General features: G+C 42.4%; 1 protein-coding gene across 1 annotated transcript in view; it reads right to left on the bottom strand.

Moving 5' to 3' along the window:
- The window catches only part of Mcr (macroglobulin complement-related), a 940,753-nt gene that overhangs the window by 523,575 nt on the left and 399,768 nt on the right, over window positions 1-17,410 (bottom strand). The window lies entirely within an intron of this gene.

The following is a 17,410-nucleotide window of genomic DNA, read 5'->3' on the forward strand; positions in this document are numbered from 1 at the left end:
CGATTTGATGTTTCTGAACTTCACGTATTATTATTATTTAGCTTAATTTATGTATTGTTATACTACTTGTTAATTTAATGTCGTGTGGCTATTTCTAGCCGAGTGCAGCCCTTGTAAGGCAGACCCTCCGATGAGGGTGGGCGGCATCTGCCCCCCGGCCGGGAATCGAACCCGGGACCCTCTGAACCGAAGGCCAGTACGCTGACCATTCAGCCAACGAGTCGGACATACTACTACTTGTTGGTAAGCAGAGTATAATTGCATTTTTGCGAAAGGAATGGCCTCACTTTTCTGTTCTTTTTTTCAGTAAGGTGGCTCTTCCTCCATTTAATTCCTTACCGGGAGAGTTGGCCGTGCGGTTTGGGGCGCGCAGCTGTGAGGCTTGCATCCAGAAGATAGTAGGTTCGACCCCCACTACGGTAGCCCTGAATATGGTTTTCCGTGGTTTCCCATTTTCACACTAGGCAAATGCTGGGGCTGTACCTTAAATAAGGCCGCTTCCTTTCCACTACTACACCTTCCCTATCCCATCGTCGCCATTAAGATATATATGTGTCTGTGCGACGTAAAACAACTTTTAAAATGATAGTTCATTCGTTTTTTTCATTACATGTTATTTTACTGTCCAAGAAACGACGGTTTCTTTCTTCCTACAGTCTTAAGTTTGTTTCTCTTTTGATATTTATATTGCATTCCCATACGACGTACTTGTTATTTAATCACCCTGCCGAACACCAGTCTACTTGGTTACGAGGACAATGATATCAGCAACTATTACTGCTTAGTACGGAGTAATAACTTACTGTATTTATGTAGACTTCGGTAGGAATACGATACCCATCCCATGGCTTGATATCTGGTAAGACCGCAGTTAGAGTATGGCTCCAGTGTGTGGGACCCTCACCACAACTAATTGATGCGAGAACTAGAAAAAATTCAAAGGAAAGCAGCACGATTTGTTCTGGGAAATTTCCCAGAAAGGAGTAGTGTTACTAGAACGTTGCAAACTTTGGGGTGGGAAGACTTGGGAGTAAGGAGATGAGATGCTCGACTATGCGGTATATTTCGAGCTGTCAGTAGAGAGTTGTCATGAAAAGACATAGGTAGACGAATACGCTTGAGTGGAGCTTTTAAAAGTAGGAAAGATCATATGAAGATAAAGTTGGAATTCAAGAGGGCAGATTGGGTCAAATATTCATTTACAGGACGAGGGACTGGAATAAATTATCAAGGGAAATGTTCGATCAATTTCCAAGTTGTTAGAAAATATTTAAGAAAAAACGCTAGGTAAACAAATTATAAATAAATGTAAATATGAGCTAAACAATTGACAGGGAATCTGCAAACTGAGCGACCGCCCTAAATGCAGATCATTGATGATTGATTGATTGACTGTATGATTGATTGATTGATTATAATATCCCAGCATTTTTCTGAAATAAGTGTAACCATCCATGTAATCGGACATATTAGCGCGTAGGTGTCATAGGCTCCAAATCGGAGAAAACATTTATTCGCAAAATGGTAGTATCCAAATTCTGGGTTGATTAATAATGGTTTTATGATTAAATAATACCCCACCTTTCAACAACCAATATGATTCTATATTTTTCGCACAAAAAGAGGGCTCGCCCCTTTTCACTAGACCTTCTATATTCCTGTTCAGAATTGTGGTAAATAAAAATAATACGATCGTGTAAAGAGTCCAACAACCCGCATCCAACTCAACAAATCCCATAATAGAATACGCACATCACCAAGCCAAGAGACCCCGCCATACCAACAACGCAGTATAATAATAATAATAATAATAATAATAATAATAATAATAATAATAATAATAATAATAATAATAATAATAATAATAATAATAATAATAATAATAATAATACTTTTTAAGAACCATTAATTACTTTTGACGGTTTTTCGGAGAAGCCGAGATGCCTGAATGTTGTCCTGCAGTTCTTTCACGTGCCTGGAAATCGACCGACACGAGGCTGGCGTATTTGATCACTTTCAAATACCATCGGACTGCGCCAGGATCGAACCTGGCAAGTTGGGGTCAGAAGGCAAGCGCCTACACCGTCTGAGCCACTCAGCCCGGCAACGCAGTACATGACAGACGCAGAACCAATACGTACGGTTGTGAAACAGAATTATAGTTATATGTACTGTATACTACGATTGGAAGGCATTACTGTCTCAATGTCCAGTCTCACAGCAAGAAAGTGTAGAGAACTGTGTAAAAACAATATTAGAATGTCCTGTAAGGATGCTTATGTTTGCTACCAAACTTAATAACGGGCAGTTAGAGCAAAGGCCATGGCACACAAAATGCGGGCTGGGGCCACGTTTTGCGAAATGAGCCCGCAGCGGGCTGGACGCCAAACAGTGTTTCGTAATACCGCATCATCTCAGTCAAATACTCACCGGTCTGCGCTAACGATCTCATCCAGGACGTAACGGGCAGCAATTAGTTGAATTTTGAGTCTGTTGCCTGCGTAGTGTATTGCGTAGTTTGTTGAAATGGACACGGAAAGACTGATCGATGAGGTGAAAAAGAATACATTTTTACATGACCGAGGACGTGTTGACTACAAAAACGCCGACAAGAAGAGAGACAAGTGGAGGGAGATAAGACATACTGTGCATTGAACTCAGTCGGTAATTGTCAATATAATCTGTGATATTCTCCTATTTGTTCTCATTGCCAATCTATTTCGTGAACCCACTTCCGTTTCTTGTCCTTTCTCATAACAACAAATATAGCTAATATTTCCTCTTCATCAGAAGAACACCACATATTCGTTAACAGCCTTTCGAACTGCCCGCACGCCCTATCATGCCGCAATGTGTATGACATCGTCGTTGGGCCCCGAAATACCGTTATGTGACAATGTTGAGGGGAGAAATACTGACCCGCAGCACATGTATCACAGAACGAAAATTCGTAGATGTAGCTCATGCAATACTGAACATTAGATGTCAGAATCTTTCTAGTCTGAGTTCTAAACTGAAATATTATGACATAGCGATTTTTCTAGCCGCAACTTAAGTACTTTAGGCCTATGTCGTCGTTGCGGCTTGGGTTTTACGACAACCTGTCCGTAACCGTAGCCCGCATACTGTGTGCTAAGGCTTTAAAGCCATCGAATACCTTGAATGAAAATACATAAAGAATAATAATTTCGTGTGACGATTTCTAGCAGAGTGCAGCCCTTGTAAGGCAGACCCTCCGATGAGGGCGGGCGGCATAGTGGTGGAGGATAGTGTTTTGTGTGGTCTGTGAGTTGCAGGGATGTTGGGGACAGCACAAACACCCAGCCCCCGGGCCAATGGAATTAACCAATGGAGGTTAAAATCTCTGACCCGGCCGGGAATCGAAGCCGGGACCCGCTGACCATTCAGCCAACGAGCCGGACAATATAAACATATAAAGGACCGCAAACCTCTAAACATGATAATCGGGAAGACTTTCGTCCTTCAAAGTGGACTAGAAAATGCCCTGTCTCTGCACACGTCCACACGCCTCTGCTTTTCGTCTGCAGACAAAAGTCTAGGCACCCACGTGGATGACACGTTCCCCAAGAACTCCTGCAGAACTAAATTCTGGTACCTCGGTGTTTCCAAAACCGTAATAGCAGTTAGTGGGACATAAAGAAAATAACATTATTTTTATTTGCCTGTTATTTGTTAAAACTGTCTTATTTACTTGCCAGTATTTCTGAGACAAATCACTAAGAACTTTCATAATTTTGACGTAGAATATGTGTACAGTTTTGGAACAGTACTGGAGCCAGTGAGCGTTGTAAAAACATACAAGTTTAAAAATAAAATAAAACCTTTCAGACAACACGTTCGACGAAAGCGAGCAATATCTCACTGTAAAGAGGAAGACAAGAAGAGACTGCCTTCGGTATGACGTCATTGGCTGGTAAAAAGCTCCGCCAACTTGAGGCACTAAAAAATCGTCGTGCTGCGCGGCTAACAATTAGTGTAGCTCTGGATTCCGGAAAGGTAGCACGTCATGTGATATTTCACTTGAAGCGCCTTAATGAGTTATACACGTGTATTAAAAAATACATTTCGGATAATTATTGAGGAAAAAACTGCAAAACAATTATTTCTTTTCCAAAATGTGGCAGCTTGAACAAATTCCAAAGAAGACCAAAATCGCCCGTGCCGAGCGTGAGAAGACTTACTGGGAGCGTCTCCAAATTTAGGCGAGCTGCGCATAACTTGATCTCCTTGACAGTCTGGTCAAACAAGGCACACGCACTGGTTTATTCCTTTTATTATGCCTCCCCTGAACTAATTTTTATGTACGTAGCAGAAGGAAAACTTACGTTAAATGGACAGCTCTGTGGAACAAGACTCCTCAACACAGATGTCATTGCTATGCCTCCATTCAGCCAGCTATCCCACACAAACCGTGGTACCGAGCGAGTTGGTCGTGCGGTTAGGGCACACAGCCGTGAGGTAATATTCGGGAGACAGGGGGTTCGAACCCCACTGTCCGCAGTCCTGAAGATGGATTTCCGTGGTTTCCCATTTTCACGCCAGGCAAATATCGGGGCTGTACCTTCCCACTCCCAGCCCTTTCCTATTCCATTGTCGCCATAAGACCTATCTATGTCGGTGCGACATAAATAATTATTTTTTAAATGGTATCAAGACGTCAGATGGGCCAGAGGCCAAGTAACCACCATCATCTGGACGAGAATCAACCATGCTTTATTCCCCGCTCACCTCAACAGGATTGGAGTCCTCCAACCAGCAGAATGCCCGTGTAATGCAAGAAGCACAGGATACGTGCACCACCTCACCTTAGAGTGCAGTAGAACTATGTCCTATCGCACAGAATAGTTCGATATCTCTGTGCACCTTCGTGTTCCTTTTCCAGCACACGTCCAACCGTTACCGAAACCGGAGATCTACTGTACGTGTGTACAATGCAATTGAAAAATACTTCACAAAAACTGGTGTAAATATCTTAAGACACAAGAGTGTTTATTTCAACTTTTTTTTTTTTTTTTTTTTGTCTTTCTACATGTATTTTACCTTGTTGTCAAATTGCTTTTCTCTTTTCCGTAACTTTTTAATCACTGTACATTGCTGATGGCCAAATGTCCTAAGGACGAAAGCCATAACAAGAAACCTGGATCCCCAGCCGAGTACATCTACTACCACTCTGCCGAAAAAAGAAAATCACACCCATACTAACTAGATACTTTATTTCGACAATACCTATCAAGTGGTAAGTATTCTACGTCAAAGCTTGCTGCTGTGACACCGACACAGCACCATTCGAATGTTTAGAGCTGGTTTTAGCTACTATAAAAAAAACAGTAATCTAAACTAAGTGATGTTTACGATTTCAATAAGATTAGTGACTTTCTTTCAATTATACTATTTCAAGAGGGGAAATGATATATAGACCTAACAAATAGACAGTGAATGATATTTTACCGTGATTTCAGTTTAGTGGCTACTTTCAATCCTTTTGCAACATCTCCGAAAAAATCACAAAAAACCACAGCATATTTCCAGTCATTCGACCAGGTCAGGAATGGAATGAATGAAGCTCCTATCTAGCGGCAAGGAGAGGAATTGTACCGGCTGCCGAAGCCTATCGCACACCTCTGCGGAAATGATTAATGACTGGCAGATGAAATGAAATTATATTGGAGAATGAAAGATAATAGGGAATACCGGAGAACCCGAAGAAAAATCTGTCCCGCTTCAGCTTTGCCCAGCACAAATCAATCATGGAGAGACAGGGATTTGAAGCACGGAATCCAGCGGTGAGAGACCGGTGCGCTGCAACCTCAGCTACGAAGGCTAACGAGGAGATCAATAGGTATTCATTAGATTAGTAGTAGATTGAAAATGCTAGAAATAATGTGATCGAAGTTATTCACTACGAAACCTTACACAGCCAAACACTGAATAATGAACCAAGCACCGCAATCAACCAAGCCATACTTCTTATAAAAAGGTTATTAACGCAATGGGAACAGCATCGTTCTCAGTCTCCGTTTTACAATGCAAAGGTTCCAATATCACAATGTCAAAAATTATTTTTAACTACGCATCCATAAGTTAGTAAATAAAGAAATAACGGTTACTGACACGAGGCTGGTGTATTTTAGCACCTTCAAATACCATTAGACTGAGCCGTGATCGAACCCACGAAGTGGAGTTCAGGAGCCCAATGTTCTACCGACTTAGCCACTCAGCCCGACTCCTGATAATGAAGGCTGCCAGTATTTCTGACGACAACGAATAGAAGAACTACAACATTCAGTAGCTATATCTCTTAGCTAAATTCGAGTTACGGGCGAATGCAGGTTCATAGTTTCATGTCGCACCGACACAGTTCTTATGGCGACAATGGGATAAGAAAGGGCTACGAGCGGGAAGAAAGCAGCCATGTACTTAATTAAGGTACCACGCCAGCCTTTGCCTGGTGCGAAAATGGGGAACAGTGGAAAACCATCTGCAGGGCTGCCGACAGTGGGGTTCGAACCCACTATCTCCCGAATGCAAGCTGACAGCTACGTGACCCAACCCGCACGGCCACCCGCTGAAGTTTCAAATATACCTCTCTCTTTTTGTTCCTTCGTAGATCAAAATATTTCGCACTATTAGCAGTAAATCGACCATAGATTGAAGTGTTAGGAAAGTCTTTGTTTTTTAAGGAACGAAAATTGTGCACTTAATTTATCTACAACGAAATGCCTTTCCGAAAGATGGCTACAGTTATTCCGAGCATTTCTTTGATATTACTAGGAATCTTCAGTCTTCAAATGTAAAGTACCGAGCGACTTAGCTACATGATTCACTCACGTAGGTGTGAGCTCGTAATCAGGAGATAATGGCTTCGAACCCCACCATCGTCAGCCCAAAAATGGTTTTAAAATTTCACACCAGACAGATGCAGGAAATGTACCTTAGTAACGCCCAGGTCGGTAATTTTCCTAATCCTAGCCCTTCCTCAACCCTGAGTCGCGGAGAATATTCTGTGTTAGTTTGACATTAAACCACTAACAAGAAAAGTTAAAAGTCTTAAAACCGTTGCACATACAGATACTGGAGATCCATGTGGTCAGCATAACGTTGTCTGCTAGCGAATGTCCTTCGTGAGGGGACTCACTAGTTTTCATATCAGATAGCTCTTCCCAGTAGGTCGCACGAAGCTGAGCGGATCTCGTTCCAACCCTCGGTCCAGAAGTGAAATAATTGGACTGGTCGAGAATCGAACCCGGCGACTGCGGGTGGAGGCGGCATGCTCTCTCTACAGCATGGGTTTTAGCATTAAAGCAAAACAAATTATTATTAAGGACGGAAAAATTCATTTGCTGTTTCTAAAATATTTGATTAAAGTACAATCTGTTTCATGGCACTGAAGTCTTATTGATTTAGGAGGAAGAACAACTGGGTAACCATCCTCTCTTAACACTTGTTAGGAGGGGAATAACACTTCGAAGAATGAAGGCATCAAAAAGAGGAAGGGAAATGACACGAAGGGCATGAAAATGAAAGACTCCCTAGGCCTCGCAAACCAAATACCGTGGGGCGGCAGAGAACAAAAGATAACCAAGATAGGTTGAATAGGAAGGTGAGAAGACAAAGTTAGTGGAACCAGTGCCAGAATCAGCTAAGGGTACTGTGGTTGTCAGCCCATGCTACCAAACAGCGAGAACCCGCTCCCCTCTTCAGTCCTCTCTTACGACAGAAAGGAGATCCCGTAGATGAGTTCTGCCGCCACCATCCGCAAGGGGAAAATCTGTATCACGAACCGACAGCATAAGCGGTTTGGGTCACGTAGCTATCAGCTTGCATTCGGGAAAGAGTGGGCTCAAACCCCACTGCCGGCAGCCCTGAAGATGATTTTCCGTGGTTTTCCATTTTCACACCAGACTGTACCTTAATTAAGGACACGGTCGCTTCCTTCCCACTCCTAGCCTTTTACTATCCCGTCGTTGCCGTAAGACCTATTCGACGTAAGGCAGATTGAAAAAAAAAAAAGCTGATGGGTTGTTATTATTATAGATATAATTTTTTTCAATTTGTTTTACGTCGCACCGACACAGGTAAGTCTTATGGCGACGATATCATTATTATTATTAGTAGTAGTAGTAGTAAGTTAGGAGATGCATTTAATGTCATTCGTGATTTACGCTGCAGCGGTTATATCTGCAGCAGTATTGATATCTGCCTGCTACGTTCAATGTGGCTGCATTAACAGAGTAGTTAAAAATAATGAAACCAATAAACGGCAATGAAAACATTAAAATAAAAAATGTGTCATTCGGACACACTCGTTATACCGCTCAGCTTTAAAATTATGCCTAGCGAATTTAAGGTAATGCGCATAATTCACACTCAACGGAAACATTACATACATACATACATACATACATACATACATACATACATACATACATACATACATACATACATACATACATACATACATACATACATACATACATACATACATACATATATCACCGAATCGAGTGTCTCATCTGGTAGAGAGCCGTGCTGACCTCAAGTTGGTGTGGTCGATCCTGGCTTGGTCCGGTGATATTTAAAGGTGTTCAAATTCATCAACCTCTCGTCGGTGGGTATAACGATACGTCGAAGAGCTCCTGTCAGACAAAATTCCGGCTCCTTGGCGACCCCGAAAACCGCAAAGGGAGTTAATCGGATGTAAATCTAAACCGTACAATAGTAACACAAAGAAATTTAAGTTCACTATTTATCAGATTTAAGGAGGCGTTGAAATCGCCCGCCTTCATTCTCCACACATTTTTGACACCTTGTTTGGAAATTATTCATCTCTCGTTGTAGTTCACGTTGAGGAATTCCGGCATTTTCTTGACGAATATTATGATTCAGTTCTTGTATGGTGTACGGGTTTGTCTTCTACACGTCATAATAATCGCAAGCGGATAAACCAGGTAACTGAGGGGGACACAAATCCCTACTTATAACTCTGTTCCGTGGAAACACGTCATGAATTTCTCTCATGGAATTATTCGCAGTATGAGAAGAGGAGGAGATCTGTTGAAAAAAAAAGAAGCAAAATCACGCTCCCTGTCTGTAAATTATCTTTAAAAAAGTACGGTCTTCAAATAAGTAAAATAATTAACCGTTTTCTCAAAAAGACTGGTCCTACGATTGCATGTTCGTGATGTGGGTCATTGTACTCACGTCCTAGTTCGTGAACCATGGGCAACAAATGAGTGGCCTAGTAAGTGGTCCTGAGAGTCGGGATACCAGTTGATATGGAATGGGAGTGAGTATCTCGGACATATTCTGAGTCATGGCCCTCCTTGTGCTCAGACGGCTAGGACTATACAATCCACCGATGGTCCCTAGCCCGTTAGAGGATAAATACTCATTGGAACTATGTACAAATAGGATAGCATCCTACTACACAGATTTTTTATCGAACACGCTCAGAACATTTCAAGCAATCCTCGAATCTATGGGAGTAACGGAATCTCACTTCCATCTGACATGCGAGAGATTCCTTGGAAACAATTTGACGAACGAAATGGAGAAATTAGGACGAGATTTGTTTCAATCTATTCACCATGTGAGGATGCAGATGAGGACGAAGTGGACAAGCTTTTTGAAGCACTGAGTGGCACAGTGCATAGTGCTAATGGGCGATTTCAATGGGAGACTTTGAGATAGAAGGAAATGGAACTGAAGATCCATAATAGATTATGATAATCGATTTTAAATTCAGAAAATCTGTTAGGAATGTGTACGTGTTCCGAGGATTTTCGACGACACAGATCACTATCTCATCCGCAGTGAACTATCTCTAGGCTTAGGACAGAGAAAGTGAGATCTGTCCGCAGATGAATAAGGGTCGAAAATCTCCAGAACGAGGAAATTACAAAGAAGTGGATACGATTAGTGAACATTTCCTAACAACAGATAGTAAGCAGGTTCAGGACGACAATGGGTGGCACACAGGGATGCTGTAGAATAAAGAGCAAGGGAATGCCTAGGAACAACTGTGTGTAAAGATGGGGAAAATCGAACATCTTGGTGGAATGACGAAGTGAGGGCAATGTGTAAACGTAAAAAGAAGGCGTATCAAAAATGTCTCCGAACAGGGACTGGTGCAGACAGGGTATTGTACGTAGATGAAAGAAATACAGCGAAACGAATAACTGTTAAATCCACAAAGAAGTCGTGGGATGATGTCGGTAACAACCTCGAACCGCTCGGTCCAGTAATAAAAAATCTTAGAAATGAACAGTGTTTTGGGTAGACGACGTGAACAGGGATCGATGACCTAGCTGTTAGGTACCTTTAAACAACAAGCATTATCACCATCAATCAGGTAAACTTATAATACATCCTGGGGAATCACTGGACAGGATGAAGGAATATTTTGAAAATATCAGCATAAAAAGAAATATGTTTAGCGACGCTGCGAACAATCGAGCTCACGAGGAGGACAATGGTGTTGGTGAAATTACCCTTGAGGAAGCGGAGAGAGAGTTGAGAGTAAGTTGGTTGAAAACCAGTGTGATTTCAGACAACATAGGGGCTGTCAGGATCAGATTTCCAGTATGCGAGGTCACTGAAAAATGCAACGAAACGAATAGACAGTTATGTTCGTGTTTCGTAGATGTAGGCAAGGCATATGGCAGGGTACTGCGGGAAAAATACGTTCTCCGTACTGGGGGACTACGGGGTTAAGGGTAGATTATTAAAAACAAAGACATTTCTGTGGTGAGGATTTATGGTAAAATGAGTTCTTCGTTTAAGGTAATTATTTGGTAATTTTTTTACACGTTGCTTTACGTCGCACCGACATAGATAGGTGTTATGGCGACGATGGGAACAACAAGCATTAACGACCGTGGCCTTAATTAAGGTACAGCCCCAGCATTTGCCTGGGGTGAAAATGGGAAACCCCGGAAAAGCATCTTCAGAGCTACCGTCAGTGGGGTTCGAACCCACTATCTCCCGAATACTGGATGGTCACACTTAAGCGACTGCAGCTATCGAGCTCGGTGGTTCAAGGTACTAACCCAGGTTAGACAAGGCTGTAATATTTCACCTTTATAGTCCATAGTTTACATAGATCATCTACCGAAAGGTATAAAATTGCAGGGAGGGATTCAGTTAAGTAGAAATGTAGTAAGCAGTTTGGCCTATGCCAAAAACTTTGCCTTAATGGCACAAAGTACTGAAAGCCTGCAGTCAATATCTTGGAACTTGAAAATAGGTGCAATGGATATATGGAAATTAGCCTCTTCAAGACTAAAGTGATGTCATTAGGTAATAAATTTAAGAGAACTGAATATCAGGTTGGGAATACAAACGTGGAACAGGAAGAAAATTTCAAGTATTTATTATGTGTATTCTCCCAGGATGGCCGTACTGTAAGCGAGATTGTATCAAGATGCAGCAAAGCTAATACAATGAGCTCGCAGTTACCGATAATACTCTGTAAGAAGGAAGTCAGTTCCCGGAAGAAACTATCCCTACACTTTGCTTCATGGGAGTGAAAGCTGGGTGGACTCAGGATATCTTATTCGTAATTTAGAAGTAAAAAGACAGGAAAGTAGCGAGAACGATCGCAGGTAGGCCTACAAACAAGTGGGAACAATGGCAGGATGATACTCGGAATGAAGAAATAAAAGCTAATAAACTCGACTGATGAAGCTTTACGCATAAACAGATTTCGGTGGTGGGTTAAATGAGGCGAATGGTGGAGGATAGGTTACCTAGGATAATAAAGGACTCGGTTATGGAGGGTAAGAGAAGTAGAGGGAGGCCAAGACGACGATGGCTAGACATTGTTGTTGTTTGAGTCATCAGTCCATAGACTGGTTTGATGCAGCTCTCCATGCCACCCTATCATGTGCTAACCTTTTCATTTCTACGTAACTATTGCATCCTACATCTGCTCTAATCTGTTTGTCATATTCATACCTTGGTCTACCCCTACCGTTCTTGCCACCTACACTTCCTTCAAAAACCAACCGAACAAGTCCTGGGTGTCTTAAGATGTGTCCTATCATTCTATCTCTTCTCCTCGTCAAATTTAGCCAAATCGCTCTCCTCTCACCAATTCGATTCAGTATCTCTTCATTCGTGATTCGATCTATCCATCTCACCTTCAGCATTCTTCTATAACACCACATTTCAAAAGCTTCTATTCTCTTTCTTTCTGAGCTAGTTATCGTCCATGTTTCACTTCCATACAATGCCACGCTCCACACAAAAGTCTTCAAAAACATCCTTCTAATTCCGATATCAATGTTTGAAGTGAGCAAATTTCTTTTCTTAAGAAAGCTCTTCCTTGCTTGTGCTAGTCTGCATTTTATGTCCTCCTTACTTCTGCCATCGTTGGTTATTTTACTACCCAAGTAACAATATTCATCTACTTCCTTTAAGACTTCATTTCCTAATCTAATATTTCCTACATCACCTGCCTTCGTTCGACTGCACTCCATTACTTTTGTTTTGGACTTATTTATTTTCATCTTGTACTCCTTACCTAAGACTTCATCCATACCATTCAGCAACTTCTCGAGATCTTCTGCAGTCTCAGATAAAATAACAATATCATCGGCAAATCTCAAGGTTTTGATTTCCTCTCCTTGGACTGTGATTCCCTTTCCAAATTTCTCTTTGATTTCCTTTACTGCCTGTTCTATGTAAACATTGAAAAGGAGAGGGGACAAACTGCAGCCTTGCCTCACTCCTTTCTGGATTGCTGCTTCTTTTTCAAAGCCCTCGATTCTTATCACTGCAGACTGATTTTTATACAGGTTGTAGATAATTCTTCGTTCTCGGTATCTGATCCCTATCATCTTCAGAATCATAAACAGCCTGGTCCAATCAACATTATCGAATGCCTTTTCTAGATCTACGAATGCCATGTACGTGGGCTTGTCCTTCTTGATTCGATCCTCTAAGATCAGACGTAAAGTCAGGATTGCTTCACGTGTTCCTACATTTCTTCTGAAGCCAAATTGATCTTCCCCCAACTCAGCTTCAACTTGTTTTTCCATTCTTCTGTAAATAATACGTGTTAAAATTTTGCAGGCATGAGATACTAAACTAATAGTGCGGTAGTTTTCACACCTGTCAGCACCGGCTTTCTTGGGAATAGGTATAACAACATTCTGCCGAAAATCGGATGGGACTTCTCCTGTCTCATACATCTTGCACACTAAATGAAATAACCTTACCATGCTGGTTTCTCCTAAGGCATCCAATAATTCAGAGGGAATATTATCAATTCCAGGTGCCTTGTTCCTATTTAGGTCACTCACAGCTCTGTCAAATTCTGACCTCAAAATTGGGTCTCCCATTTCATCAGCATCAACAGCCTCTTCATGTTCCAGAACCAAATTATCTACATCGTTACCTTGATACAACTGTTGGATATGCTCCTGCCATCTTTCTGCTTTGTCTTCTTTCCCTAGAAGTGGCTTTCCATCTGAGCTCTTAATATTCATGCACCTAGATTTCCTTTCTCCAAAGGTTTCCTTGATTTTCCTGTATGCAGCATCTACCTTTCCCAGGGCCATACAGCCTTCGACATCCTTGCACTTCTCCTTCAGCCATTCTTCCTTAGCTACCTTGCACTTTCTATCCACTTGATTCTTTAATCGCCTGTATTCTTTTCTGCCCTCTTCATTTCTAGCATTCTTGTATTTTCGTCGTTCATCAATCAGGTCTAGTATCTCCTGAGTTATCCACTGATTCTTAGTTGATCTTTTCTTCCTTCCTAACATTTCTTCAGCAGCCCTACTGACTTCATTTTTCATGACTCTCCACTCTTCCTCTACTGTGTTTCTTTCGGCCTTTTCATTTAGTCCTTGTGCAACATGTTCCTTGAAACGATCCATCACACTCTTTTCTTTCAACTTGTCTAGATCCCATCTTTTTGCATTCTTTCCTTTCTTCAATTTCTTCAACTTCAGATGGCATTTCATGACCAACAAGTTGTGGTCAGAGTCCACGTCTGCTCCTGGGAAAGTTTTGCAATCCAACACCTGGTTTCTGAATCTCTGCCTAATCATAATGAAGTCTATTTGATACCTTCCAGTGTCTCCAGGTCTCGTCCACGTATACAGCCGTCGTTTGTGGTGTTTGAACCAAGTATTGGCGAGGACTAAATTATGGTCAGTGCAGAATTCAACCAGCCGACTTCCTCTTTCGTTCCTTTGTCCCAATCCAAATTCTCCTACTGTGCTACCTTCTCTTCCTTGGCCTACCACTGCGTTCCAGTCTCCCATCACAATTAGATTCTCGTCACCTTTGACATATTGTATTAAATCTTCTATCTCCTCATATATTCTTTCAATTTCTGCATCATCCGCTGAACTAGTAGGCATATAGACCTGCACTATTGTGGTGGGCATTGGTTTGGTGTCTATCTTGGCGACAATAATTCTTTCACTATGCTGGTCGTAGTAGCTTATCCGCTGCCCTATTTTTTATTCATTATTAAACCAACTCCTGCATTACCCCTGTTTGATTTCGTGTTGATAATTCGGTAGTCGCCTGACCAAAAATCCTGTTCTTCCTGCCAACGTACTTCACTTATACCAACTACATCTAACTTTAGCCTATCCATCTCCCTTTTCAGATTCTCTAACCTACCACAACGATTCAAACTCCTAACATTCCACGCTCCGACTCGCAGAATGTCAGTATCCATCTTCCTGATGATCGCCCCCTCTCGTGTAGTCCCCACCCGGAGATCCGAATGGGGGACTAGTTTACCTCCGGAATATTTTACCCGGGAGGAAGCCATCATCAGTACATCTTTCATACAGAGAGAGCTGCATGTCCTCGGGAGGTGGTTACGGCTGTAGTTTCCCGTTGCTTTCAGCCGTGTAGCAGTATCAACACAGCTAAGCCATGTTGAGTATTATTACAAGGCCGTATCAGTCAATCATCTAGACTGCCGCCCTTGCAACTACCGAAAGGCTGCTACCCCCCTTTCGATGGACCATTCGTTAGTCTGGTCTCTCAACAGATACCCATCCGATATGGTTGCACCTGCGGCTCGGCTATCTGCATCATTGGGACACGCAAGCCTCCCCACCGCGGCAAGGTCACATGGTTCGCAGAGGAGGGGCTAGACATAGTTTCTTATAAATTAAAGATAAGAGGTATAGAATTAAACGAGGTCACAGAACTAGTTACAAATAGAGGATTGTGGCGGCGTAGACTTGCAGACTGAATGCTGAATAATGAAGTATGTAAGTATGTATGTATGTATGTATGTATGTATGTGTATTTTCGTTAGAGGTTTCAAGTTGTATTAACATTGCAGGTATTTTGGGAAGGGAACGGGGCTAAGAGGGTAGCGGCCGTGGTCTTCATTAAGGTACACCCAGGCATTTGCCTCCGACCCGTACGGCATAAACAACTGGCTCGGTAAAATACACTGGCGGAAAAAATATGCAAACACGAAGAAGAGGTTGTGTCAGATTAACGAACGTTGGTAGGCGTGTTTGTACATCGAAAGATGACTGTCATTCAAATTTCCCGCAAATCACATTAGCGTGGCGCTAGTAGCGGCCCCATGACGTTGCACATCACTGCGGTTGAACGAGGCCGTATAACAGGGCTACGTAAAGGTGGATTTTCTTCCCGCGCTATTGCAGAACCAGGAATGCAGCAGTGGTCACGAGAAGGTACGCTCGCAAGAAGACCGGGCTCCGGACGTCTCCGTGGCACCATCGAGGGGGAGGACCGCCGTACTCGGCGTATGGCTGTGACGCAGCGGACTGCGTCTGCAGCAGCAATTTGAGCGGCAGTTGGTACCACAGTGACGCAACGAACTGTTCGAAATAGGTTACTTGAAGGACAGCTCCGAGCCAGACGCCCTGCAGTGCGCATTCCACTTACCTCAAACCAACGCCGTCTGCGACTTCAGTGGTGTCAACCGAGAGCTCATTGGAGGATGGAGTGGAGGTCGGTTGTGTTTTCCGATCAAAGCCGGTTCTGCCTTGGTGCCACTAATGGCAGTGTGCTGGTTAGAAGGAGGCCAGGTGAGCGCCTGCATTCCACCTGTCTGCGGCGTCGACACACTGGACCTACACCAGGACTTCTAGTCTCGGTAGCAATTTCCTATGATAGCAGAAGCACTCTCGTGGTGATCCCACGCACCCTGACTGCAGATGTGTACGCCCGTCTGGTGATTCGACCTGTTGCGCTGACGTTCATGAAAAGCATTCCTAGGGGTGTTTTCCAAAGGGATAATGCACGCCCGCAACCCAACTTGCTCTACAGAGTGTCTACATGTTGCCTTGGCCTGCTTGATCCCCCCAATCTGCTCCTAATCGAGCACGTATGGGGCATAATTGGACGACAACTCCAGCGTCATCCAGAACTGGCATTAACCATCCCTGTACACCAGCATTCAACAGTCAGGCGATTACATAATTTATTAATGGACTAGCATGGCACATTTGCGATGGCTTTTCTCGTACGGATATTAACCTGTAGTCTTGTACCTTTATTCAATTAAATATGTTACCTCGGCAAATATATTGCCAAGATTTCCGTATTCTGTACTCCTTATTTCATGATGTTTGGATGTTTTTCCCGCCAGTGTAATAGATATATATAATAAATTACTTTAAAGGGCCTAACATCACGAGTATCGAAACGGAGCAGGATGCCAAGAGCAGCCTCAAAAAGCCACGGCGAGTCTCGAATACCGCAATGTGACACGAGGGATTTAATCTCTAAAGCCAAGCTTATTATCCGAAACCACGACCACTCATCTCTGTTGCAGCATTCAAACCAACAAATCCGAGAACTAGCCTACATGGTCGCAACGTTGCGAGCAAAATAAGACTACATATAGAGAGCGTGCTCTAATGCACACAAAGCTGGCGAAATAAATTTACCTCGCTGAAGAGTGAAAAATCTCTTAATCGCAAGTTTGGCAGGCAACATCAGTTATCTTCAAACGAAATTTGTGCTGTTTTTGAAAGTCTGCATGGATTGTAGGATATATCCACTGGAAGAGAAAGCACAAACCATTCTACTATATATACGCTGGTGGAAAATGAAATCCCAACACCAAGAAGACTTAGTTTAGAGGAATGCTATTTAGGTTAAGCAATTGTCTAGATAACATATTCATTTTATTATAGTTTCCAGGTCACAGGTTCAAGTAAGCGGGAGGAGACATGTACCGTCGCCCTAGTCGCCACGATTTTAAGTGTAAAAGAAAAATATACTTTAAAATAATAATAATAATAATAATAATAATAATAATAATAATAATAATAATAATAATAATAATAATAATAATATTGTTTTACATCCCACTAACTACCTTTGAAGGTTTTCAGAGACGCCGATGTGCCGGAATTTTGTACTGCAGGAG

Source organism: Anabrus simplex, chromosome 4 (assembly GCF_040414725.1).
Source record: "Anabrus simplex isolate iqAnaSimp1 chromosome 4, ASM4041472v1, whole genome shotgun sequence".
Lineage (NCBI taxonomy): Eukaryota > Metazoa > Arthropoda > Insecta > Orthoptera > Tettigoniidae > Anabrus > Anabrus simplex.